Source organism: Wyeomyia smithii, chromosome 2 (assembly GCF_029784165.1).
Source record: "Wyeomyia smithii strain HCP4-BCI-WySm-NY-G18 chromosome 2, ASM2978416v1, whole genome shotgun sequence".
NCBI classification, from domain to species: Eukaryota; Metazoa; Arthropoda; class Insecta; order Diptera; family Culicidae; genus Wyeomyia; species Wyeomyia smithii.
Window position 1 is genome coordinate 76,862,297 of NC_073695.1, and position 26,835 is coordinate 76,889,131.

The window sequence follows — 26,835 nt, forward strand, 5'->3', positions numbered from 1 at the left end:
TTAGTTCGTATATCCATGAAGTGTTCTCAGAAAATATTACAGTTAAGACATATTAAATTTAGTACGTAAATATTAGTCGCAAGTAAGTAAATATTATCGACATCATCCTTTTTGGATTAGACTAATTTACCATAAATTGTACTGTACTTTGCAAAGTTTGAATTGTTAAATCAACGAAAATGAGCGGCAATGGGACGAACAAATTTGCATATTGACAGGCTGCTTGCTGTGCGTGGTCCAAGCTCCAGTGTATCGTAAAATTGTGGGCCACCGCAAGTTTATGCAGATAGAGGCACACGGGATTTGAGCTTTATTTCAGTGTGAAAGCGAGACCAGTTTTCCCCACAAACTCCACTTTGTGTCTAAACTGCAGTGCTTTGTGCGGAGCGGACAGAGCAGGATGTCATTATTTATGCATAGAAACAAGGTTGATTTACCATAGTCTAGTTCCATACGATTGCACCACACACACACTGAGATTGTCAGGAAGGTTAACCCCTACCAAAGGAACGAGATCTACACCTGTTGTACTTTGTCAACATGAATGTGAATTCGATAATACTGGGTCATTTATTATCCTTTCATATATTTTGTGTTAACATGTCTTTCAGCAAGCGAGATACTTTATCAACAATGTCGGTACACTGTTATGATATATGGTTTATCATTTTGTCTTCTATATCTACACAGTAAAAAAAATTACATTTCTTTAAATGCACATAAATGGAGCATTGGAAACCATGTAATATTCCGTGTGGCATTATATTCACATGCAATGTAAATGAATATATTGTTAATTTGCCTGCATATTTATATTCAAAGCTTAAATTTTATATCACTTAACGTACAAATTTACATGGTTTAAAACGATTCTGTATTGTGCATAATTAACGGTGTGAAATTGTATGTGTTTTTCACTTTATGTGCTAGAAACCGTTATGTGCTTTCATTTGTATTAGTTGTAAATTTCATTTTTTGGTACTGTGTATGAATACGAATGTTTGTCTGTCTGTTTCCTTTACAGGGTGACAAAAAAGTCCGGTCACACAGGAAAATCTCAATATTTCAAAGAATAAGAAGAAAATCTGAATCTGGCTTTCATAGCTTTATTCAGCAACTCATGAAGATACTTCACAGACGATATCTCGGAATTACACCACTTTCTCTGATCGAACCAGCCTCAGACGTTTCGGAAAATCGTCGCAAGCGGCGCGCACGTGCTCCATCGACATCTCGTCCCAGATTTTCGTGATAACTCGCTTGAATTGCTCCAAATTTGTTATTTTATAGTCGTTCAGCTTCGACATCATGTATCCCCACACGAAATAATCCAGTGGACTCAGATCCGGAGACGACGGAGGCCATTCATTCTTCGAAATGAAATCGGTCAAGTTTTCTTCACACCACGCCTGAACAACCTTTGCGGTGTGGGATGGGACGCCATCTTGCTGGAAGCAGTAGTAATCGTCTTCAAACAATAGTTTAGCTTGAGGCAGAACATTTTTATTCGAAACCGTGTCCAGGTAGTACGCTGCGTTGATTTTGACCCCTTTATCGATAAAAATAAGAGGCAGTTTACCTCTCTTGCAAATGGCTCCCCAAACCATCACTGACGTCTTATTTTGGAACCGGGAAACGTTCAGCTTGTCCACAGGAGCTTGCTGGAGGCTCACACTCCAAACTCAATCATTTTAGCGATTGACTGTTTGCTCCAAAACGAACAGCTTCTCGTCCGAAAAAATAATCTCATCATCTGCGCGCCAACCGAGCAACTCCCGCGACCGTTGGTACCTCTTGTCTTTTGTAGCTTTGGTAACCCCATGAACCACATGTTTTTGTACGGTGTAAGTTTTAAATCCTTGCGCAGAAGCAGGCGGATTGATTCTCGGTTCATTTTAAGGTTCCTGGCCAGCTTCCGTGCAGATTGGGCGGATATTCCGGCGAATCCGGTCTCGTATAGTCTTTTTCAGCCTTGGAGTTCTCACAGACCTTGGTCGTCCAGATCGTGCCTTGTCCTCGGTGCCGCCGGTCTCTAGGTATCGATTTATGGTCCGGTACACGAATTTCCGGTTGATTCCGAGTGGTTTTTGGTGTTTGAATATGTGTCCGGGTTTGTACCCTATCACATATTCAGCGATAACAGCTGCTCTTAACTCTGCCATGGCTCACAACTCAATGTAAACAAACTGCACAGAAACGAAACTCTGCCACTTTGGCAGCAAAGTTAACCCTTTCATTTGACATATAGATGGCACCAGAGAGATGCAACGTGTAGGCTACAGGCGACCCCAAAAAAGTGTGACCGGACTTTTTTGTCACCGTGTAGACTCAGAAATTACTGAACCGATCACCATGAAAATTTGTACATAGGGGTTCTCGAGAACGGGGAGTAACCCTAAAATATTGGTTTTGCTCTATCTCGTAAGCGTAGGCAAGGTGAACTTGCAGCTTACGAACGTGAAAACTTCCTCCCCGATAATCTATAGTGGCTAATGTATTTCACCGGCTTTGAATTTTATCTATTCCATTAGCGTGGCCCTAACTTGATCGCCGTATGGGCGGGTTTTTAAGTACGATTCTATAACATTGATTTTTTTGTATCTCGCCTGTATTGAGTTTCATTATTTGTAAATTTCACAGTGCACAGTGTTCTAAACTCGAAAAATCGTGATCGTTCTAGATTTGACTGTGAAATTTTAATTTTATGTACCCAGTGTTTTCGGCAAGTTTATTCCATATAACAAGGCCTTTCTTTTGGAGTTTTTGGTTTTTTGATCAATCCCCCTAATAGTTAGATATTTTTTTTTCTAATTTTAAAAATACCAAATTGCTTTTTTCGGCAAAGTTGTAGGAAAATCTATAAGAAAAAGAATTGCTGAACACTGTTATCTTTTATCTGTACGAAATAGAGTTTTACGAGGAACACTTCTCAAAATTAGTTTTTCGTCCATAACTTTTTCTGTAATCGCCGAAACAACTCAAGCTGTTCTAAGATTTTGTTCATTCTGCTAAACTTTGCATTTTTGTAGATATTTTTATTTGTTGTAAAGATATATCTAGTTTTTTGCTGAAAATAGCCATATTTTGAGTCCATATTACTCCGAAGGTTGCAGATAGTAGCAAACCAGACTGTATGCATTTGAAAGTTTGTCAAAAGAACTGCATTACTCAAAAGAGTTCAACTGTTTTTAGTTGTATCCGACCGAGAACTACTAGGGGGATTGATAAAAAAATCGAAAACGCCAAAAGAAAGGCCTTGTTATATGGAATAAACTTTCTGAAGACACTAGGTACATAAAATCAATATTTCGCAGTCAAATCTAAAACGATCACGATTTTTAGAGTTTAGACCTCTGTGCAGTGCAACATTTTTTTTTGCTTTGGCTCTTATGTATGATTTTTTGATGAAGTTTGATGTGAAAAAAAATTCCCCGAGTTTGAACATATTTCAACTTAAGGGGCAACAATGGCGCCATTTTGATTTTTTGAGAATTCGGAAATTTTTGATGTTCTTTCGACGCCATTTTGTTTCAAGACCAAATATCAAAATCCTAAGAGTTTGTCCACATATTAGCATCTTCTTACCCATCTTTAAAAAAGACAGATCTTAAATCGGACAAAAACTGAGCTCAAAACGGTGATTTTAGGAAAACGGTTTTGGCATGGTTTTAGTATATTTCACAAAGCAAAATAATATCGAGTATTTCTGAGCATTAATGGTAATGCGCTATTATCTAAAAGTGGTAGTCAAATTATATCTTATATTGAGTGAAAAAGTCTCAGAAATCGATTGGTAGGTCTCTGATCTACGTAAAATGTCAGCAACATGTCGATTTTGCCCCAATTGATTTATCTCGACGTTAAATTAACTTATATGTAATCTGTTTAATGTTAAGAGTGTAAGCGATACTCAAAGATACAATAACAATTCGTCTTAACATAATCCTCTCGTTTTTGCGGGGAGATACGATGCTGACCTAACAAGCCATTTGTCGTAGGTTCGAGTCTCGGTTCGGAAGAGCCTGTTGGCGTCAGTAATTATTCTCCGGCAGCATCTAACTAAAGAAAGAAATTCAAATAATGCTTGATCTTTAGTTTACATTCTATACTTGTTATAATTGTGTCAGAACTTTTATGTTGAACAAACATAATCGTCATTAAAAGCCAAAAATAAATGAAAATTCTGTGCAGTTAATAAAAGGCTGATATGTAAATTATTATGAGGCTTTTCAATAGGCCACTTAAATTATTTTTCTCCAAGGAACGATACAATACAATAAACAATAGTCGGAAATCAGATTTTGCCGATCAGAGCCCGATTGTAATTAAATGATGATTCATTTTCTGAACAAAAGATCAATTGCAACCTTTTTTTTCGATTCTGTTTTGGCACCATTACACGGTCGTTCAACGATTTTAATCTCCGTGGAGCACATTCGGGAGGAGAAAAAAAAGTAACTTTAATATTCAGAGTGGTAGAAACAAAAATCGGGCTTGAAAGTTTTGCGTCAACATTCCTGTTGCGAACGAGCGCCGAAGCAAATTCACATTCATACTCCATCTCGGCCCATTACAACGGAACAAAACTGGGTCAAGATTCGAGGAAATATATCAGTGCTTGGGGTTTAGGAGCAGCAATAGGCAGTATAATTGCTTTGCAGTGTATTATTCCACTGGAAGCAATAAAGAACTCAGTTTGCAAATGAATTAATAATTGGAAAAGAGGCTTACGCAGCAATCGTTGATAAGAATGCAGTGCCTCTTCTCGATACTTCCTACCGACAAAAGCGAGTTTGAGAGTATGATTGCTAGAGGAAGCTGAAAAATCTACGATCGATTGAGTTATGAGATTCTGAATAGTTTTCTCAGCTGTCTTCCAAACACAAGTTCCGAAGCTTTCTGTTGAAATTTCATTGTTATGAATTTAGGATTCAGTGAAAAGTTTCGCTTTTGGCTGCTGGTTGTATAAGTGTCAATCAGTCTGAATGGCGGTGCTTGATAAGATCAAAATGATGTTGAAACTTGCAAGTTTGAATTTTTATATTTGAACCATTTTGATAAGGTGTACTGTAGACAGATATGCCCGGAAAAAGAATTTTGATTTCATCAAAACTCGCGGTTACGGAAATTATCAGTGCAGGATGTTTTTTTGAATTTAAATTGGAAATTGTGGTTACCTTCTTCCTGTATTCAAAGGATACGCTTTCGATCGTTTACACATTTCAGCTTGAAGTATTCTGTAACTTCAACGGTTTGACCGCACTTTTCCTTTTTTTAGGTTTTCCAAAAGCAAACCAACCTGGAGAAGACTAATATAAAAAAAAAAACAAAATGCTGATAAACCCATTAACAGTTTGAATTGGACTGGATTCAATGTCAACCAAAAGTATTCCAGCCAAAAGTATTCCTTCCATTTGATATCGTTGAATAATTGCTGCTTTTTCCGCTATGAATGGTACACGAATATTGTCGAAAAAAAAGGCAACCAACAAACAGTGTATCAAACCCGGATTGCGCCGAACAGAAGCAAGAGCTAGAATTATGTCGACAGCTTTCGATTTTTTTAAATGACTTATAGCTGACAGCCGCGGCTTTGGCAAGAGCAATGAAATTCGGCTAGCATTTTCCGAAAACAAGTTCAGGTTTGCTGTAGCGGAAAGGCTTCTTGCTGTTAAGCCTCTGACGGTTGGGTGGGATTTTACGCGTTCATAGCGTAATTCAAATTAGGCTCGTTTGCATTCAATTCAAATTTTGCCATGCCGCTGGATGAATGTGGCTTTTTATTTCTTCGGTTTAATCTGATATTGGTGTGCTTGGTATCGTCCATGCTTTGTTGCTTTTGAATTAAAATGTTGATTACGAATTTGAAGGAGAAAAAAAAACTGTTTCAATTCACCTTTCGGCGAAAAAAGTCAAGGTGAATACCGCACCTCAGGTAATTTTGTGTAGTTTTGTGAATATATGTTTACTCAAATTAATATGCTGAAATACGATTATGTTCATTTTCTATGTATACGTTGTATAAGATAGGTTTGCTATACAAAAAAATATTTTAGTTTACATGTAACTGTCATGGTATTTACACAGAGAATGAAAGATGCCAATTGCGTTAATCCGCCTGGACTCTATCGAAAACCAATTGTTTATGAAACGTGAGATCGTGATGCCGTCGGCATCATAATATTCGCTATACTGGTACAAAACCGATCGCAATGAGATTTCCCCTCTCAATACCAATTGGAATTTTGTTTAATAAGTTATAATTGGTACACTTTCGCAAGCCGTGCCGTCAATTGGCGTTAATTTTAAGATTTATTTATTGACCACTCGTTTATGTCAATAATTTGACAAATGTTTACGTTCCCATCTGTAGGCAAAGAAAATTGAATTATTTTACTGTCGAAGCCGAGAAAATTATTCTGATTGGTATAAATATTGACACAGTGAATGATACCCATACCCAATCATAGGAAATGGTGATGGTTTTTACGTTTCGATTGAAAAATTTGTTTTTACTTCTCTTTATGACTTTTTCGGCTCCTTACTTTTATCCAGTGAAACACAATGAGCAGGTATTGATAATAAATAACACATTGATGGTGTGAGGGTTTTTTAGCAGAACAGTTATATAAATCATCTACAAGGGATTGTAGTGTAAACTCGACTTCTCATGTTAGGTTTCAAATGATATCCTATCAATGTACAACTAAAAAAATAATGTGAGAAGGATTTTTCTTGTAAACATCTTCACCGATTTGTCAGTTTTCAATGTTTTTGAAAGGTGAAGTTAAACAGATGTTAAGCGAGGGGGAAACTTTGAAGGACTATTTGTCAAAAGATTTTTGGCTTTTTTCAGATCAAAACCAAACAAAATTTTTTTTGTAGTTCATAAGTATAAATTTGAAGATTATTATTACGCGATAAACATGTAAAAAATATCATCCATGTTCTGTCGAGCACATCGAAGTTGGTGTCTAATATCTAATCGTCTAATAATATGACGGCTTGCAACATAACCTCAATACATCTATTCCTAAAATTTTTTTTTCAACTTGTCGTACGCGTGTACGTAGGGAAAGGCGGACCAAAAAATCAAATTTTGTTCCACAGAATGGGGGACTAACTCGAATAAAACGATGAAACAAAAGAACTAATCAAGTCGAGGCCGGATTCAGGGTCGTCGGGGCTTCCTTTTCAGTTGTCAAAATTCCAAAAAAGGGATATGTCATATAAAGCTGTGCATTGAGCCATTGACAGGACCAACAAACGCTTCGAGTAAACTGGTATGGTTGTCCCCAAGCAGAAACCAGGTAAGGAGTGTGCGGACTGATGCGGTGATCGTAGCGATGAAAGAACCTATCCGGCGAAATCCAACCCGGTTGGCAAGCAAAATGGCTCGTGAAATGAAAATGAGTTACAACACTATGCAAAAAATAATTAAAAATTATTATGGATACGGATCTTTCAAGAAACAAAAGATTCACGGATTATCTCGCATTAATATTTGCTAGATCTCGATTGCTACTGAAAACGCACGCTGCTCAAAACAATTTTTTTTCATGTTGGAAATTGTTTACGTTGGAGGCTGTTTTGAACAAGCAGAATGATCGTGTGTATGGACCAAGTCTTCGTGATATTCCAACCGATAAAAGAGAAGTGGAACGATTCCAGAATGCTTCAGATGTGATGGTTTGGGAAGCAATATATGACAGGAAAGTTGCCACTGCTATTCATCGACAAGCGTATTGAAATTATTAAAGAGTACTATCTACAACATATAATTGAGATCATTTGCTGCCTTGCATCAAAGAATTATTTGCAGAAGAAAGTTTCTGCTATCAACAGGATTCTGCGCCAGTGCATAACGCATTGGTTGTTCAGAAGTGGTGCAACGAAGATTTACATCCTCTCCAAATTTGAATCCATTGGACTTCAGCTTTTAGGGGTACATGCTAGGGAAGCTGGATGAAATGAAACACATGACCTTGGACACTCTTAAGAGCCGTTTGGTAAAAATCTGAGACGAAATGTCAATCGAAATCGTGTGTGCGACATGTGATAGTTTTAATAACTGTGGCGGGCCGTAATCAAATACAAAGGCGTAAGATTTGATTTGAACTAATTCAACTGTAGCTTTACTACTCTACCGTGACAATGAAAGAGAACCAGAGAAGAAACATTCCTCTGTTTTAATTTTATGGCGTAAAAAGTGTATCGGTGACACCCTGTAAGTTACAAGTTCCTTAATTCGCTCGTTTAAATTATTAACTATCAATTTAATGGTTGGAAGTTGTAAAGACCCTTGTAAAGAAGATATACATCCCGTTTCTTTTTCAAACATTGTTCACTTTCTGTCTGTCGACATATTTCATTATTGTTGTGTCGATCCTCGAAGCCCGATTTACGTAACACTCAGAGACTTTTCGTTCAAAATCAGCTTACGCATTGAAAAAGAAATGAGAAAACAAAATCGATTGTGGAAAAAAAATGACACAAATTGCCAATTTTTTATGGGTTTACCTACACACGCACTGATGAAACTACGCATGCGGCATCAAACATATGTTGGATTCGTTTTCGCGGTGTAGCTACACCGTCCCGGACTACACTTTATAGCTTGAAAAAAAAAAACCCTTTCAGGGTAGTTGCATTGGTATGCGTAATAATAGAGATAGCTGTCAATTTGTTTTGTTTTGGTCATTATCGCCATCGTCGTTTTGTCTCGTTTCCATTTCATGTTTTCATCTCGCAAATGTGCTGAAAAAAATTTACCTGACACTTTACCACGTGGAACGAGAACCAAAACAATCCAGTTTTGACATATACGTGTGTTGGCAACTTTTAAAAGAACACTCTGCTTTTTTAGGGTGTAGTCCGGGACAGAAAAAGTGTAGCCCGGAAAGTAAAAAAACAATTAGAGGGTAAAAAGTGTAGTCGGAGTGTAGCTACACCGTGAAAACGAATTCGACAATAGTAACCCATGAGTCAGCAGACAAAATTTGACAGCTCTATCAGTTGAACTCTGACCGTGATGACGAAAACAGTAAAGCTGCTCCGTTCAGAAGTGTGCGCGTTTAAAGAACTGTACCCCGTCGCGTCGAAAACGGACATCGTGCGGTGTTCCGGCATTTTGAACATCTTGGAACTATTGGGAAACAACAAGAAGCTCCAAAGGAAGCTGGCCGAGGGAAAAGTGGTTACATCGCTGCGTGCGCTTGACCTGGAGGTCGGTGCAATCGGTCAAACAGTGAAAGAGTACCTGGCGAACCTGGTCCATAGGACATACATGTCAGGAAGCGGTAGTCCCGTTCACTGGTATCAAAGCTGCAGGCAATGACGCAGTGGCAGCGCCTAAATAAGATGGTCAAGTCGATTCTCTCGGCAACACGCGTCGTGGCTCATCTTTCGCTCCGGACTGGCCGTGAACGCTGAAATTTATAGTACGAAGTACCTGCCGGAAGTTGCGTCGTTCATCAAGGAATACCATAAGGCCGAAGACGCGGTGTTATGGCTGGATCTGGCGCCGGCCCATTATTCGAAGCAATCGTTCGAGGAGATGGAGCGGATTAATATCGATGTGGTACCCAAGTTGGTGAACCTGCCCAACGTCCCCAAGTTGTGTCCCATCGAGGATTTCTGGGCAAAGCGGAAGCGTAAGATCTACTCCAACAATTTTGTCGTTATAACAGTGGAGGAACTTATAAATGAAACACATAAAGAACTCAAAAACAATGACACCCCGTTAAGCATACAGACGCGAGGCCATTATGTCACCCATCCATTATGCCTCACATCCGTTATGCCTCGCGTCTGTATGCCATAGTATGATGCCTAACATCCATGTGCCTAGCGTCCATATGCCCCATACCCTTCAAAACATGTCTGTAAGCATGTTTTCGTCCGCCATGGTAAAGCGGACGGCCGCTCGCAAGGGCGTATATTTCTTGCAAGTAAGCTAACATAATTTCCTTTCATGGAAAATTTATCAAATTAATTCATCTGCTTTAGTAACCTTTTTACCTCCAACCGCAAAAAATTCACTTTCGTTATCTATAAATTACGTAGCGCAAAAACCCAATTTTCGGACCCCCAACCCCCATATATAAAAAAACGTAACGCCAACACACCTACCCCCTCATAAAAAATAATGTAACGCAGTAGAGGAATTTGCTTAACAAAAATGCTCGGTTTGGGAGAGTTTCTTCAGAAATTTTTTGTTACGTAACGCTGATCTTACCTCCCCCCCTCTCCTGTGTAATAAATCGCAACCCTCAAAGATACCTTTTTCCCCCTATAAAATTTACGTAACTTATGGATGCCGCCTTACCGCAAACGGTAAAAGAAAAGCAAAGCCTTGGTTCTACTCGAACCTACGACGACTGGCTTGATAGGCCAGCATCTTACCTCAAGACCATCTGGAAGGATCTGCAAACGGTAATATGTACAAAATTATCCTAAGATATATCCACTAACACAAAACTGTTTAAACTTCCTATGCATTTTAGGCGGTCGATTTTGGTCAATTTTTTTAAGATGAACAAAGCTGAGACGTATGGTAAACAAACCGCGTTGACGGGTTTGTGATTGTATTGTGGTACATATGTTTTTAGTTGTGTGAAAATGTCTGATTTTGTGTCTCTTGTTTCTCGCTTTATTGTTACTTTTCTCATTTCATTCGAAGAAAACGGTGGCTGAAGCGCATTGAGAGTTGAAAAATGATCCGAAAATGATGCTCTACGTGTCGTAATTGCTTCCGTCGCTTTCAAGTCCGTAATGTTGATGTTGACGGTTGTGCGTGAAGGAAGGTGAAATACCTTCGAAGACGTTGAATTGTAGGATTTGCTCGATAAGGATCCATGTCAAACGCTGGAACTGCTTGCTTTGTTAAGAGTTACCCGTTAAGCCAGTAAATATAACAAGTAAACAATAGCAGTTTATGAATTATTAGTTTTTATCTTCAAGCGACTACAAAATCACACCTACATAGTTTAGTGGTTTATATGCTTTCTGTTCGATAACATTCGGCTGTGCATGCCACTTGTTCAACAAAGTAGATTACGTTAACCCCGCAATTGTAGTGTACACCAAAACAGTTGGCTGCGAAGTCTGTGTATAATAAACAGAAGGTTTAGTTCCGAATCTAACTGAAACACTAAAGCTTTGTTTTGTTTATCTTGAACATTTAATGATCACGCAATATAACGATTAGATGTTCAAATGTATCTCATGATGGCCTTTTGCTCAGAAAATATTTCTGTGGTATTTTCCTTTCGGTGGTATACTTTGAATGCATAGTCCATCGTTTCGCAAAAAGAAAACAAGAGGTGATAATTTTTGCTTTCGATTTTTATGTATAAATACTGAAATTTACACAAGTTGGAATTGACAATTGATATATGAGTTAGTCGAAGTTAGTAGTCCATTTTCCCGGTTTTTGGGTACTCAGAGACCGTAAAGTATCCATATTAATCAGCACCTTCCCATGGTGTATACTTGTGAATGATGACTAGAAGTTCTAGGTCTAATATTATTTGCTTGGTCTAATGTGGTTCCTTGTGGTATCTCTTCATTTTGAATGTTCGGAAGCTTTTATCAACCGTGAAGGCTTGTTATTCTCCTAAACATCTGCACAGAGTGGAGTTAAAATTCACCGCGCACATCTTTTCCGGCATGAGTGCTGCATAAAGCCACTTTTTGCTGGGCTGCTTTGTGCTGGGCTTCTGCCGCTCGCAGAAAAATTTACTCACTTGCTGCTTACACCACAGCCGAGCGGAACAAGAATGGTGAATCACTGTAGTGAGAATCAGGCTGATAAAAATGATTTTTTCAATGCAGGAATCCTAAATTTTTACTTTCAATGAACACAGCACCCTTTCAAACCCACTAGAATTTCATTCTTGAAACGAGCTCCGATGAAATAATTCACGCGCATCGTTCACGAAATAAAATCTTCTGAAAATATAACCAAATGATACTCAACGTTCCTTTGGTAAAGCGAAAATGGATTTTCAACGTGACGACTGCTGTCTTCATCATAATGAAACGCTAAAATTTCTTTCGTGGCAGTATTTTTCTTATCTATCACTAGTCGCGTAATGCTAATGTACAGCACACCAACCATAACAGTTCACACAATGAAACTCAGAGAAATAATTTTTTAGAAAGTTTTAAACAGTGAATATCAAACTAACACGTTTTCTCTGCGCCTGAGTTGGCTTTCGTTATTTTACGAATGATGAATAAACGGAGTTAAAGAGAAAGAACATTGCATGAAAGCGAAATATTTCCTTTCGATGGTAGAAAAAAAAAAGGTTTATGGTGGCTATTTTTCATTTTCATGCATAAGCGCTGAAATTTTTTGGCCCTGCACACTCTTTCCAAAGCTTCCCAAAAAGTTGTTCTAATAATTATTCATGTTACAGAAGTTGCAATCCCATAATTAATCCACTCAACAGTGAGAAACGAATCTTACTTTTCTCATTTTGGAATATAAAAATCCACTTTATTCAGCAAAGTTGTAGCAAATTTTAAAAGAAAACAACTTTGTTGAAGACGTCATAATTCTATTCATCTTTTTAAATGGACTTTTGTGGAGTTTTCCATAGGTTACTATTAAAAATCTTTTTTGTTTCTATTTAGCTTTTTATAGTGTTTTCTACAATTTTTGAATGTTCTATGAAATTGTTTGCTACAATGACACAAACAATATCTTCGAAGAAAGTTTATTTTTATCTTACATATCTTATTGGTTGTTTACGATTTTTGCTAGAATAATGCGCTAATTTACACTTATTACTCTTAACTCAAAAAAATAATAATTTTGGAGTTGCAGTGTCTTCAGTAGAGTTAATCTATTAATTATTCTCAATTTTGTAGAAGTAAGAATTTAGTGATTATTCTACCTAGAAGTGAGAAATGAGTTTCATTGTTCTTATTTTTGCACAAAACATCCACTTTGCTGAGTAAAGTTTTAGCACATTTTAAAAGAAACAACTTTGTCGAAGACACTATACTTGTATCTGCTAATTTAAATTAACTATTGTGAACTTTTCTCTAAAATGCCCTAAAATCATTTTTTTAATACAACTATTTATAGTTATTTTCTATTTTTTTTTAAATTTTCTACAATGTTGTTAACTAGAATAAAACATACAAGTTCACAGAAAAAAGTTGATTTTTATCTCTTAAGTTTATTTAGTTGGTAAAGATTTTTATTTAAATAATGCACTCATTTATTTACAAATATCTACACAGGAGACAGCGAGAGACAAATGCTTATATCTGGATCAAATGATGTTTTACTTAAACTCAAATATAGAAATGGTTTAGTCTGCAGATGTTTGCAGATTTTAAAGATATCGATTAGTAAATTAGTGCATTGTTTCAATAAAAATTTTAGAAATATGGAAGATAAAAATAAACATCCTTCGATGAAATTATTTGTTTTGTGATAGCAAACAACAATTAAGAATATTGAAAAATTGTAGCAAATCACTACTGAATTGAAAAATATGATTTTTAGTGGCAATCTGTAGAAAACTTCACAAAAGTCCATTTAAAATGGTAGATAGAAGTATGATGCCTTTGACAAAGTTGTTTTTTATGAAATGTGTAACAACTTTGCCGAACAAAGTGAATTTTTATATGCAAAAATGAGAAAAAGTAAAATTCGATTCTCACTGTTAAGTTGATTAATCAGAAGATTGCCACTTCTATAAAATGGAGAATAAAAAATGGACTATGGCTCTGAAATCAATTTTTTTGAGTCAAAATAGTTTCTGGTGAGAATACATGGAAGCACACCGCAGTGCACACTGCTGAGATAATACTACAGAGACAACTTGAGTTTTCTTGTAGAGGAAGGTAATGCAGAGTGGCGCCCGGATTTATTTTTGTTTAATTCGAGATGCAAAGCAACCGCAATCTATTTTCCTACCTATGTGCTCCTTTCATTTGATATATGTTAAAGAAACTGTAAAAGCACTGTAGTGAGCTCTATTGTCTTTTGTGAGAAAACTTTCCTCAATTATTATTTTTCAGGAGAAGTATTTCAAATGCCACCACGGTGTTTTTTGCAAGCTCCTCAGATACACTACAAGTGTATCACTCTTCGCGTTCGTTAAAAATAGTGATGACATTTTATGATAGTGACGAGTGCTCTCCCGAAAAGGGATATTTAATAATGGTATCAGTTAATAATGAAATAGAATACAAAATTAAAAAAAACTTAGTTTCTGATTGAAATAGTGTGACGAAAAAGTTCAAAACAATGTAGTTCTTTAGATTTTTATTTTTGTTTCATGATAAATTAAAAAAAAATGTCTTGTTCGTTCAATAAGCTGGTTTCCGCAATGTTTAACAACATTATGATTCGCATCTCAAAATAAATAGATGAACACAAATATAATCTTATGAATAAAATAAAAAAAATCGCTACATTGTAACTTACTTATAGGATAATAATTTAATATTTTACCATCGCCAAGTTTTGATACATTTTATCATCAGCCAGTAATTCATTAAGACTCTGTGTCGGATGAATATAAAAAATAAATAAAAGAATGAATAAACGAATAAAATAATTTCCGGGCAATGAATGTAGTTTCACGAGGATGCGAAATATCAACGAAAACAGAAGGTGTGACTTAGACTTAGAAAAAATTTATCTCATCCAGACGAGACTAGAACCCGCAGTCTCCAATGTCTCTGCCATGATGTTTTTACCAATCAAGCTACTGAGAAGCTAATTTTCCCTAAGATCTGTTATAAATCTTCCTTTACTATTGTGACCCGTTTCTAGCACGCCACGATGAACCGCACACACTGTCTTGTGGGACTTAGTTTAGTTATTGAGAGAGTGTGTCTTTTCGCACAACTTACTACGGCCTGTGGGTAGACGGTCAGTTGATGGAGAACTTCCACCGAACGCTTCTGACGGAAGGGCTCCGTTATGCCTACATTACGAACTAATTTAATTTTTTTTTGTCTTATGACTACATTTTCTTTAGTCTAGTGAAGCGGCAATGTATATGGTTTTACGAGGATGCGAAAAATGAACAAGAAAGGTTAAGGTGTGACTTCTGAGATTTTTTTTGACCACATAGGGATGTAAATAGGAAAACTATTAACGAAAAGGGGACGAAATATGTCCCTTTTAAAATGCTTATAAATCGGTTTGTTTTCAACCGATTTCCTTCATTTTTGCAGGAATTGTTTGGAAAATTATACACGCATCCACCTAAATGTAGAAAATTGTTGATTGATTTTGCAAACTATTGTACTATTGATAATTGTCAAGCCTTGTTTAAACGAAAATTACGTCCTCTGATTGGTCGTTATATGATTGCATCTCAAGCACGTTCGACAGAATCATATACCTTGCAATTGAAAACATGCTATTCGGCCTATATAAGAGCCTGTTTCAGCCGAAGCCGCTCATAACAGTTCTGGACAGCGACAAGTTGTCAACAGCAATCGGCCTTCCTTAGCAGCAGCACTAGCCGTGTGGTTGGTCACCACGTCTCAGGAGCAGCGCGGTTTTTCTCAGCGTGTGTCGCCAGACTGCCATTATTCCCCCGTGTTAGGGCAGCATGAAGATCGTCATCACCAAATCCAATTTTGAACAGCAAAATGCCTTTTTTCAAGGCAAATAAACAAGTCATTGAAAGTTAATATTTTTTGACAACGTAAGCAAGCATTCTGTGCGTATTCTAGCAGTTACATCTGTCGCGGCCGTCTAATTTACAGAAGGTGAAATAGCTTCCACAGTGCATGTTGCCTGTGTATCTTAACTCCCCCACTGTTGGGGCAGCACAAAGGTTGCGATCAGCAACCGATTTTGAACAGCAAAATGCTTTTTTTCAAGGCAAATAAACAAGTAATTGAAGGGTGAAAATTTCCTAGTATCAACACAAGCAAACATTATTCGCGGGATCCTAGCAATCAAATTCTGTTGAGTTTATTTAGTTAATACCCCCACTGTTGGGAGAGCACAAAGGCTGCGATCAACATAACCGATTTTCAGTGGTTGCACCATTCCGCTAATTCGCTAATTCGCTAATTAGCGATGCTAAAATTCAGTTAGCGGTTTAGCGATTTCGCTAATTTTTGAGCTGGTTAGCGAAACTGTTAGCGTCGCTAAAATTTTGGCCTTCGAAACGCTAATCGCTAAATTTTGTAAAGAAGCGACAATAGAAATATTTAGAAAAACTGTGAATTGCTGATGGCGTACGTAAATTGATTCGAAAGATGAACATACTTTACTGCGAAAGTTACTTTTGTCAGTTTTTTACCCTAGAATGGAGTTCCAGTTATCGTACAAGCCACAGGAGCATTTTGAAGAACAAGCACAAAGTCTAGATTAAATTTTCGGCACACCAAGAACTTTGGTAAATTGCAATGCGCTTGAAATTATGACAACTTTGGTTCTACTTTTTCGATTCAGATAATAATTGAATTTTTATGAGAACATTCCTAAGAGTATCTATTTTCAATGCAAGCTAAATAACTTTTGTTATTCTTGTTTTTACAAAATCAAATATGAATACCGTTCCGTGGACTACTTATTGTAAATACTTAGCTTTAAAAAGTAATTGTTTTCGTTTGTTCAACCAAAAAAGATCAAAGTGGTCCAAATCTTACAAAACACGAGCAATAAATATAGCGATATGACTATTTACATATTAAAAAGTTAGCGATTAGCGATTAGCGAAAGTTCCGCTAATGTGGGTTTAGCGTTTAGCGTTTAGCCATTATCGAGCTAAATTTTCCGGTTAGCGGCTTAGTGATTAGCGTCGCTAAATTTTCGATTAGCGATGCCCACCACTGCCGATTTTGAATAACAAACTGCCCTGTTAGAACGCATTCACAAAGGCAGGTAATTCGAATATGCAGAGCTAATATGAGTCGATTCAATCAATCAGCATTAACAGAATTTCGTCGTCTCCCAGCTCCCAAGTTGCAACATGATGCAACACGCAACAACAAGCAAACGAAATCGCTTGATGTTACAAACCGCAATAAAATACGGGTTAAAACCGTTGAGTGTGTGAGAGCACCATCGGTGTTTATTTGCTGGAAACAAATATCGAATGCGAATTGTGGAATAATTCGTCTAAAGAATATTGGAGAATTAGACAACTGAACTGAAAGGCGTGGCCTATTACGTAGCACCCTTCTGCTATAAAAGAGTGTTTCTGGGAAAACTAGCTACATTCATTAGTCAAAAGGTGAGCTGGATGGACCGTCCACAACGTTGACAGCAGAAGAAGCAGATATAGCACTCAGAAGTAACAGCGCGTTGCGCCTGTAGCTGCCTTCAAATTAAATAAATCACTTGCGCTGTGGTTGGTCACCATGTCTCAGTAACAGCGCGGTTCTTCTCAGCGTGCCTCGCCAGACTGCCATTATTCTCCCACTGTTGGGGCAGCATAAAGATCGTCATCACCAAATCCAATTTCGAACAGCAAAATGCCTTTTGACGTAGAACTTTGTTTTACTTTAGCATACCACACAGGGATGCAAACTGAAAAACTGGGACGAAATTTGTCCCTTTTCAAATGCTTATGGGTCGGTTGGTTTCAACCGATTTTCTTCATTCTTGCAGCAATCGATTGGATAATTATACACGCATCTGCCCAAACGCAAAAAAAATGTTTGAATCTACGAACTATTGCACTATTGAAAATTGTCAAGCCTTGTTGAAATAGAAATAACGTCCTCTGATTGGTCGCTTGCTTGCTGTGTGTGTATGATATGGTATGATGTGTGTATGATATGGTGTGATGTGTGTATGATATGGTATGTTGTGTGTATGGTATGATGTGTGTGTGTATGATATGATATGATGTGTGTGTGTCTGTATGGTATGATATTCAATACTGGCACAACTCAAAATTCATAGTTTCGAGAAAAACGCGTTGAAAATTTGCGTCAAAAATTTCTTTTTTCATTTTCGTGAAAAATTCGAATTTTAAGACTTCCCATTTTTACTGAACTTGTTCGGGTCTATCATGAGCATGTAATAAGCTAGTTATATGAGCTGTAACCTCATTTTCCGTCTTTTACATGATGTTTTAGGTTTGTGCAATAAAGGCACATCTACTCATATTTCTGGAATTATTGTGAATTTTGAAACGGGTCTTTGTGAGATGAAACTTTATGGTATTTGGCATCGTTTGCCATCAACAACTCAAAACTGCAAAATTTTGAGTTGTGCCAGTATTGAATTCAACTGACGATATGGTATGATGTGTGTGTGTCTATGATATGGTATGATTTGTGTGTGTGTGCTGTGTATGGTTTTTAACTCTGCACGTTCTGCTAACTGCTGAATCCGGTTCACGAAATTCACGACCCTTCATTAGTAAACATTATAACTCATTACCCAAGTAAAAATATTGGTTTTATCAAAGTTTCATAGCGCTCAATACAGCCAAAAAAGCGCTATGAAACATTGATAAAACCAGTTGTGTTACTAGGGTAATGAAACACTCAATGCGTTTGTTAATAGTGTACGTAGTTCTACATCATTTATACGGTCGTGTCTTGGATACAACCTCCTACTTTTTAACAACCTAATGTATAAATTACTGAAATGGTTTCGTAAAATCTACTTCGAAGGGTTGAAACTATCGAAAACTGTCAGTGAGGAAGTCAACCTCACGGTATAAAGCTGTAGGTACTCGTCAGGAATCAGGGGCGACTCGTAGCTTTCGAATCTGCCAGTTCAACTACAAATTCTGCCAATCGCAGTTAAAGGAAGTTTTCTTGTTTATGTCCGCGTAATCACTCAAGTCATTCTATTTGTTACTATTTGGAAGTGAAACTAAAAACCAATAAAATATCAATATAAATTTGCGTTTGAAATATATTTTTGCCTGGCGTCCCCGTGTGCAATGCACAGGTTGCACCTATGGACGAGTCGCACCAGGACAATTGAACAATTTTTGAACGGGACGGGCATTCAAACAAATGATGACGCATTGTCATTTTACAATATATGCGCATACGAAAATTATTTTACAATTTCAATAAACATAACGAAAAGTGACTAAAAGTTTTCGATGAATTCAATACAACGCAGCGAGGAACTGTTCAAAGTTGATGAAGAGGTACTAATTAACTCCAGTTTCATCTCATGCTAAACAGCTAGGTACGCGGGTATAATATTGATCGACAGCGAATTTTCCATTGGCAGCAGGAGATCTGTCATCGGCAGTTACATCGGGGTGTCAAACTCAGCTGACCTGATGTTTTTGAAACGTTGCCGGACATGTAGTCGAGTTACAAAATTATAATAATGGTAAAACAATCAACTCTTGGTGGGCTTTGAAATCGGTTACTACGGAGAAACGTAATTATGACACTAAACGAAGGACGAAAAAAACGTAATTGAATGAGGATGGCTAATTGATTAAAATGTCAAATTTAGCTTGAAACAAAATCGCCGCTTGAGTATTTCACGGTTTGGTACGTCCGTTTCGCAGTTGAAATGCTAATGAATGCAGGATGTGTTTCTCTAGTGGTTTTCTCACGTTTCGTCGTCAAGTCGGCCGTTGTTTGTTAGCCGCAGGAAGCGTAATGTTTCTTGCATACCAACGCAAATTACTATGCAACAGTTTGTAACACAGAAGGAAAGTGGAATGAAACAGAAATTGAATTAAAACTTGATGACGGAGTGGAAAATTTACATCTCCGGTCACCGCCTGCGGAGTCCGAAAACGACGTTTAGAAGGCAAATGGCCTGCTATTTGTCTATTTGAAGTTTAACTCTCAAGAATTATCATTACTTAGGGATTCAAACCTTTAAATTTGACAATGGAACGCCGGAAAATCGACGAATATAATTTTTTTCGGCAATTATTACCAGAGATGAAACGTAATTGTAGTCTGAGCATCATTTCGAATAATATGTGTTCTATATTATTTGCCTCTCGAAACACATTAAATTAACAGCAATGAGCTGTAATTAGTTGTATCAAAGTCATATCCGTGCTATATGCTGTTTCCAACGCAACTGAGATAAAATTCAGCTCTTTTTGCCTTTCATTTGATTGCTGAATGTTGCCGACATTGAAGTGAAAGATGTAATCAAATTTATTCTATTTCTTTTCGTTCCAGCGTAACGGGGTTTCTCTGGTTTCGGAATGTTCCCTTCATCAGCCTGTATAACATGCGGTCCTTTATTCTGTAGGAGGAGCATAATATCAAACGAAAATACGCTTCCGGTTCTCGACTTTATCATCACCGCCTTCGCCGCAGCAAAGTGTTTTTGCCGTCAGCCCGCGATGTTGGTCCTAATATTGAAGACAAAATATGTGTAAATATGCTTTTCGTGGAGGGTGAATCCGGCAATGGGCCCGCGACGTTGATATTCTTATGAATGACACCAAGGAACTAGGCGTTGTGACACATCGTAAGCAGAAATACTGGAGCGAGTAAACAATTCTATATTTGCTGCGAGAATTATACGCGGAAACTGTATCACAAAAAGAATCAAATCAGCGCAAAGTATGCTACAGCAGCGGGGTTTGCAGGCCACAAGAGAGAGATAAAAAAGATAAATTTGTTAAGCAGTGTTTCTTTTACGAATTTTCCCAAACATATTTTTTCGTGGTATTGATTAGCTTCAGGAAACATAAATAAAACAAATCAGGATAATAATCAACGAACGTAGTACTGGGAATACGGAATGTGGTTTGTGTGAGCAGTTTGCACTGTTAGGAATATGGTGAATTTCTATGAGAATTAGAAGACAGTTTCTATGGTATCGGTTAATTGCCATTGGAATGGAACATTAAGGTAAGACGAAAGTGGGCAAAAAAAAATTTTGTTAATTGTCCTTTCTTCTGTTTAAAAGGTTTTTTTAAGTGTATTTGATTAAATGAATGATAATATCTAAGTCGGGAATAAAATCGGTAAATGATGTTGTCATTCTTTCGAAACAAGTGATAAAACTTCTTTTCTCTGCTGATAGCAGGGATAAACGCAATGTCATAAATTCCGTGCATTTAATTAGATTTATAGACTTGCTTGACAAAAAGCAATTAAATAAAACATCTTTTGGTAAATTCATCGCGTGATATTCGTGCCTTCGATGCGAGCTAAAATGCAATTGTGAGTAGTCGTTCTAATGAGGCTTTAATCAGTAGATTGCTGAAAGAAAAAGCTGTTGATTTTCGAATTTTATATGTTTAGACCATTCTTGAACGTTAAGAGACGTATAACTGTGCGTACATCAACTTGAGAGACTAGTCACTCAGGAATATAGAATAACAACATTCAACGTGTAGCAAAAGAAAATGAATGAAATTTTCAGAGATTGATGAGCGCTAAGTTGCAAAAAAATTTAATACTGGGTTCAGTTTATCATTACTTATATATTGTAAACACTATGAATGATGTAGGTTGGAATCTATTCTGAGTAATTTTCGCAATTGTGACTACTTAGAAAGTACTTAGTACTGTACAAAATTATTATAATAAAGTAGGTACCAATATCCATTAATTAATATATACATGTGTTTATATACACTTTTTCAGATACATGTTTCAGAGTAACAATATGAATTTTTTCGTGTTTCGTTTTTTTTTTGTCTAACCCGAAATATATAAAATGATTAAAGTTTTCCACAATCAGCACCTATCAAATAAGCACAGTGGAGTATGTGGTAGTGACATGAGTGTTTGTGAAAATTATGCAAAGGAATCGTTTGCGTCACATCCTTTCTTGAAAATTCTTAACATTTTTTTACAGACGGATTAAACTTTTGCAGGCGGCAGCACCGCAACCTACACATAGCAAATTAGCATTCAATTTGGGGTAGGAATTCTACACCCTTGTTAACAGTGACAGATGTGTCTGAAATCAAGTTAAACCTCACTCATGCTCACGCCAAACTAAAACGAATTTTATCCGCTCATACTTATTTGGCGCCACAGTTTTGTACAATTGAAAACTAGTTCAAGAGATTCGTTTTATTTCCTAATTTTGCACTGGTTTTTGCACATTTAAAAATTTAAAAGATTATATTCTGTCGGTTTCTTTTTGTGAGCCATTCATTGGGTTCGAATTTTTACGATTGTTGTTTCAAGGCATTATGAACATAAATAGGAGGTAAGGGTATAACACGCCCCAAAGGGTAGAAAGCGCCACCGCGGTACTCCACATGTTATGAATGCCCATGATATTTTTATAGTCAAGACGATTTTTTTGATCGATGTAGTGTCTTTGGCAAAGTTACAAATAATAATAACATTAAATAAAATATAAAAGAGATGATTTTCACCAAATTACAACCTGTTTACTTTTGACGTTGGACTAACATTTATATCGAAGTTAGGCGCCTGGATTTGTAAATATAGTAAATCAACCAGAGAAAGTGGTCCGGTTTTGAGCGCTTATATATCAGTCATTTCTGTTCAGAATTTTGGCATCAACTGATCATAAAATTCTTTCACGGTTGAATTTATGTAACAAAACCAACTTATTATTTAAGATACAGGAGAGAGCTGGCAACAAGGCCAACTAAGTACAGTGCGCGTACTACCTCTATGAAAAAATCTAGTGATGAAGCTTGTTTCCCGCGAAATAAAATAGTGTAATTAGTGAAATCGGAAAGTTCAGGTTGCCCTGTCATCTAGGATAGTGAAGAAGTGAATCACAAGACCGCTCTGGGCAGGATAAGTATTGTTATATTTTGCAAGTCTTTTGTTGTTTTGTGATCAATTAGATCCGACACAAAAAACCACCTAACGAAAAGTAAAATTAGGCGCGAGTGCAGCGCCGCCACCGTTCGCTGGCGGGTAGAAAAACTAGCCAATAAAGCTCTCTATAAAATTGATGGGAAATAAACCAAAATCTGTTAGTTTGGTAATGCCCTTCGCTTATATGTCAATAGTTAAATTGTGTAGTCAAACATTTATTTATCGCGAGTGGGATTGAGAAATATATATTTATTCCCTTCATTTTGCCAATTTACGATTTCTCTAGCCTTTCGACAAATGTTTACTAAATGTTCGCATTTTTTTAAATTGACCTATTGAATTTTGTAAGTGGACATGACACGAGTTCATGTCTCTTGTATTTGGATTTTGATTAGTTTGGTTTTTTGTAAATAAATTTTGTAATTTTGGAAATATGCATATTTGCATTTTTTCTAGGCAATCAACCGGGATCTCATTTACATGCCCTAATGCTTCTTGTTGTGTTTTATAATTCATTTTTATAGGTCACATTGTGTGTACATGGTCATGTCTATGTTGTTACATTGTTCAGGCCCTGATCGGGGGCTCACCCCACTAGCAAGGACTCCCTTCCACGGTCTTTGTAGGGATGCAGAGGTGTACTCGGTCTGTAGCGGGGCAAAGACTATATTCTGGAATTCCTTCCTTTTTGTAGGTTTCATGCGGCACTGGTACGACTCGAAATTATGTATATGAATAGTTCAAAGTGAAACGGGATTGAAAAGTTGTCGTTTAGAGTTACCTTTGCCACATCCACGAAAGCTATGAGCGGGTTAAAATCTCTTTTATTATTTTTGGAGCATATTTTTGATTTGAGTTCCAATGACTAGAGTTTTAGGTGATTTTTGTGAATGACTCGGGACTCAGCTTGGTTATATATGAATTTTTTGGGTTTTTGAGCTTTGGAGGCATGGAATTTGTACAAATTATAGCGATATTTGTAAACTTTCAAACATTCACGTTGAAACCTTGCTTGCTTGATAAATCTATTCCTGTTTTGATCGACTGATTCGGCATTTTGCAAATCAACTTCTGGGTTTGGTTTATTGGGTGTATATTCACTATATTTTCTCTTTTTTTATTTTTATTTATTTATTTTTTTTTGAGGAGGGGTTTTTTTCCAATTAAGCGGGTGTTTTGGCTTTTTCGTCATACCAGTGGTCGGCACGCTCTTGTTTGTTTTCGAAAAGGGCAGTTCAGTTTCGCGCGCGATATTTTAACTGCCCTCAGTGTGACTATCTTAATACAGCAGTTTCGAAGTTCAATCACCATTACATCGTATAACGTTTTTTCCCTCACTCGCTCTATCGGTTATTCGTCATGTCACAAAACAACGCGGTATGATATTTGCCACTGGTACTAGAAGCGTTCGGCGTGCGGTTGTTGCGTTTTACGAAATCCATTTGTTTCTAGATAAATTTAAAAGGTTCACCGGATGAAACGCGAAGTTTGGTTTGGTACAAACTGTTAACGACTGGTAGGTTGCCGAAGATAACTAAAAACTTCGATTCTCCTGTATGCCGATACAGCGATCTTCGCGCGGTTCGATTTTTATCGTCTCCTAGTGGCCGGTTGCCCAGAGACCGAGAACTAATCATTTCGTGCGCGAAGTCGTGTAGAAAAGATCGCACCATCAACCTCGATGGATCCAGATGAATTCCTTTCCACTAACACTAATTCCTTCCTTTGATACTTGTGGATGATGCAGAGGATTCCTCGGTCTCTAGTAGCAACAAGTATTAAACTAACACTCCCGATATCCCTTCCTCTATTGATCTGCATTGGGCGTGGCCAGCTACTTTATTGACCAGTGAAAAGAAAGATCACCAGGAATTGCAACTGAAAATGGCTCGCTACTCCTAGGCACCATTTTGACGGTTCTTTGTGCAATTTCAGCTGATTCTGGTCAATCGCGGGCAACACACGGGCGATCAAATATGCTATGCTATGCTAAAACCAACTTATTATTTAAGATACACTATTGTAAAATTGGTAACTAACATCGATTGTATAAATCATACCGAGCAACCAATCACTACCTCTCTTCCCGAACACAGCTGATACTAACGAATACAACCAATCTGACTTTGTTGTTGTTGTTTTACTCGAGGTCGCTTTTCGTTGATGCTTTTTTACTTTCCTTGCCATTCCCTATTCTTCTACGCTCCGCCCTCTTTCCAAATAACTGACGAAACCTTGATATAAAAGGTACCATTCGAACATTTCACCCCATCATTTTCATTCCAAAACTGTATTGGTATCATACGTACGCCATCGAATTGAATTTCTTATACGTTCATTGACCGGCAAAGCGGACGGTTCTTTCTGAAGCAGGTAAAAGCGGGTAGTGGGAATATTGGTCGGTGTGTGGGTAGCTATAGCAGGTGTTTAGCAAAGATTTTTTATTTTCTCATTAATTCATTAATACTTTATTAAAAATATTTAAATGCCTAAACGAACACGGTTGTAAATTCAATTACAGCAGCGATTTAATTCATCGAGGAAAAATTACTGCCTATGAATGATCAACACTTATTTGCTAGAAATTTCATTTAGATCAAAACAGGTTCTTTTAAGTACCATAAATGAAATAGTAGGAGGGTGGTATTCAAGACACGACCGCATGACGTTGACTACCGTTTTCTTATATTCCATTTAAACAAATAGTAGAAGGAATTGCAACGCTCCTTTTACAAAACTTCGAGGCACCAAAAGTTGCCAGTTGCCGATTATTCTTGTTTACTGGTTAGTCCGTCCAGAATTTCAGCCATTTTAATATTTTGCAGTAGCCATGTACTACTAACAGCCACCAGCATTACGGGTGAAACCAACACGAGATGACCGGTACTATTTTGTCTTTCCTCCTTTCAGTAATCCTTTAGTAATGAAACTGATGGGGTATTTATTTATTTATTTATTATATTAACGAGGTTTTAACCATGTGTTGGTCATTCACCTCGAGAACTGATGGGGTGAAATGTTCGGTACCTTTTATACCAAGGCTTCGTCAGTTAGTTAGAAAGAAGAAGGGGCTAAGTAGATAATGAAATGACAAGGAACGTAAATAAGCATCGGAAACAGAAAGTGACAACAACAATAACAACAACGTCAGATAGATTGTATCCGTTAGTGTCGACTGTGCTTGGGAAGAGAGGTAGTGATTGGCTGCGCGGTATGATTTAGACAATCGATATTAATTACCAATTTTTCAATAGTGTATCTCAAACAATAGTTTGTTTCTGTTATATAAATTTAACCGTACAAGAATTTCTAATCGATTGTTGCCAAAACCTCGAAAACCTGATTATAAATGACTGAAAAATAAGCACTCAGAACCTGACCACTTTTCCCTGGTTTTCCCTGGTTGAATTACTGGATTTTCAAATTCAGGTGCCTAACTTCGATATAGAAGTTAGTCAACGTCAAAAAAGATTTAAAAGTTTTCTCAATGAGCATACATTCAATTTTCGTTTTAATTTCTTGCTGCACGGTTTTGTTTTTGTTGAAAATGCTTCAAATCATAATTAAAGAAGTTAATTTATTTTCCTCCGCAAAAGGCATGAAATTGAGTTCTTCCATTTTTTTAAGTTATTGAAATAAACGTCATCTCTTAAAACACATGAAGTTATATGCTGGGCTGATGCTAACCTAGCATTAGTTTTTTCGGTTTAATGTCAAACAATTTCCAATCTCAGAACTTCTGCTTGAATCGTTCTGGTCTCCAATTTCAGATAGTTTAGTTGAGTTTGCTTTTTGCTAAGATAGAAAATTTTTATTCAAATTGCTAAATAATTTGATTGTCTTGGTACTGCAGCCACGAACAAAGGTTTTTCTGAAATGACAACGCTTATATAAAAGATCCATTCTTTTAGTACCTATACATTATTATTTATAACGCTTAAACGTCTTAGCATTCAGAAATGCACTGTTCTGTTCAGTTACAATCCTGTCTACTGTTTGTTTTAATGGAATACAAAAATACCGTAGTCCAATGTAATGCGGCCGTGTCTTGGATATCACCTTCCTTCTTTTTTCTCCTGGAACAAACAACTGTCAATATTCAGCTAACATTGTGTATTTTTGATAAAA

At 37.0% G+C, this 26,835-nt stretch overlaps 1 protein-coding gene across 4 annotated transcripts in view; it reads left to right on the forward strand.

Moving 5' to 3' along the window:
- The window catches only part of LOC129725096 (potassium voltage-gated channel subfamily KQT member 1-like), a 612,086-nt gene that overhangs the window by 23,642 nt on the left and 561,609 nt on the right, over positions 1–26,835 (forward strand). For all 4 annotated transcript variants that reach the window (XM_055680533.1, XM_055680531.1, XM_055680530.1 and 1 more), the window contains exon 2: positions 20,122–20,802. The gene's annotated coding sequence lies outside the window, so the exon portion shown is untranslated. The remainder of the gene's footprint in view (positions 1–20,121; positions 20,803–26,835) is intronic.